The following is a 1,834-nucleotide window of genomic DNA, read 5'->3' on the forward strand; positions in this document are numbered from 1 at the left end:
CGGGGGCCGCAGCGGCCCGGAGAGCGCAGGGAACCGGGAATCAGCCCAGCGGGTCAACACCGCCGGGCCGGTGTGTGCCTGCTGCTGGCTCCGGGGAAAAGGGGCCTTGTAACCACACGGGTTGTGCCAGTGAGCACCCAGCTGCAGCCTCCCTCCTGCCTTCACCGTGAATACCGCATACCGACTGGGGCAGAGGTGTAAAAATAACTAATATCAAAAAAAACCACCCTTGGTAATAACGCATATTGCAACCCGGAGATACTGCCAGTCCAGGGCTGCCTCATGTTTGATTACATGCACCTCGGAATGCCTCTATTTTCTGTGACACTGTTCTCCTTTAGGTCCTTATGTCTTCGGGCTGAGAGATGAAGCAACTGTTACTTTCAAAGTTTTAGTAATATTTTTAAATGAAACGAGAACAAAACCCTTGTAATTACAGAATCACATTTGAAAGCTCCCCGATTTTGCCTTGTGCGCCCCCCAGGTCTGTGCTGCCGAGGAAGCCATGCCATGGGCAGCAGCTGGGCTGGGAGGGAATGCTGTTCTTCAGGGCGACCGGCGATGAGGACTCGAGACCTCTCCTGCGGCTCGGCTCGTGCGACGCTGCCCTCACCCTCGTCACAGTTACTTTGTCTGGCTGGACTCACAGCTGTATTCCAGCTCAACACCTCTGGAATAAGATGTGCGGCTCTGCTCCTCTGTCCCCGTGGCTCAAGATCATGGTAACGCTAGAAAAGGTTCAGAGGATGTGCCAAGGGTAATCAGACATGGAGTGCATGAAGAATGGATACATGGAGTCGGCATCTCCGGGCTGGAAAGGCATAGTTCAGAGGGAGAGCTCTAAAATCATAAACAGTGTAGACAAGATGAACAAACGTCCTGATTTGAGCGACACAGAATTAATTTCTCTTTCAGTAATTTCACTTTTCAGTAAGGTTTCCTCTAACGCTTATGAAAAGTACATTTTTAGAAGACTCTAGTGTCTGAATTTGTGAAAACATTTACTTTATCGCTAGCTATGGTGTGTGCATTTCAAGGTCTCAGTGGTTTTGGGCCTAGGCAGGTGCAGGGATGAGGAGGAGTCAGACCTGGGCAGTCGACCCAAGCTGGCCAACAGGATTATTTCGTACCATGAACATCACATTCAATATAAATGATAGTTTGCTGAGGAGCTCTCTCTCCCTCGATGGCTGCCATCCCAGAACTCCCTGCCCCGCTGCCGGAGCCCCGAGCCCTTCCCTTCCTCCCGAAGCCGCAGCACTCGCAGTGTCCCACATTGGCTGTCACTGCTGGGAGCGCACGGCTTCTGCGGATAGACTGGGCTGAGGATAGTCCTTGTGTGTTTTATACCGGTACCGGGATCAATATTGGTTCTTTAGTGTTATTAATGTTAATTATTTACTCTTATCCTATTATCATAGAATCACAGAATCACAGAATGGTTTAGGTTGGAAAGGACCTTGAAGACCATCGAGTTCCAAGCCCCCTGCCACGGGCAAGGACACCTCCCACTAGACCAGGTTGCATCTATTTATATTTCAGCCCTCATGTTTCCTTGGGTTTTCCCCAATTCCCCTTCCTGGGAGAAGTCATCGGGTGAGAGAACAATTGTCTAAACGACAATAAACTGTTGTGCGTTTCTCAGACCGTAACGGCACCGTGGGCGCGCCAGCGAGGGAGAGGCAGCGACTGCACAGAGGCATCTCCCCACCTTCCTCCGACTGGTTTTCTTGGATGTTTGCAAGCAAAGACTGGAAATCCGCTCTCCGTAGAGCGGCACGGGAGGCTCAGGCACTGCTGGTGCTGGTGCTGCTGGTGGTGCTGGTGCTGCCCA

Source organism: Charadrius vociferus, unplaced genomic scaffold (genome assembly GCF_000708025.1).
Source record: "Charadrius vociferus isolate BGI_N301 unplaced genomic scaffold, ASM70802v2 scaffold270, whole genome shotgun sequence".
In the NCBI taxonomy this organism is placed as follows: domain Eukaryota; kingdom Metazoa; phylum Chordata; class Aves; order Charadriiformes; family Charadriidae; genus Charadrius; species Charadrius vociferus.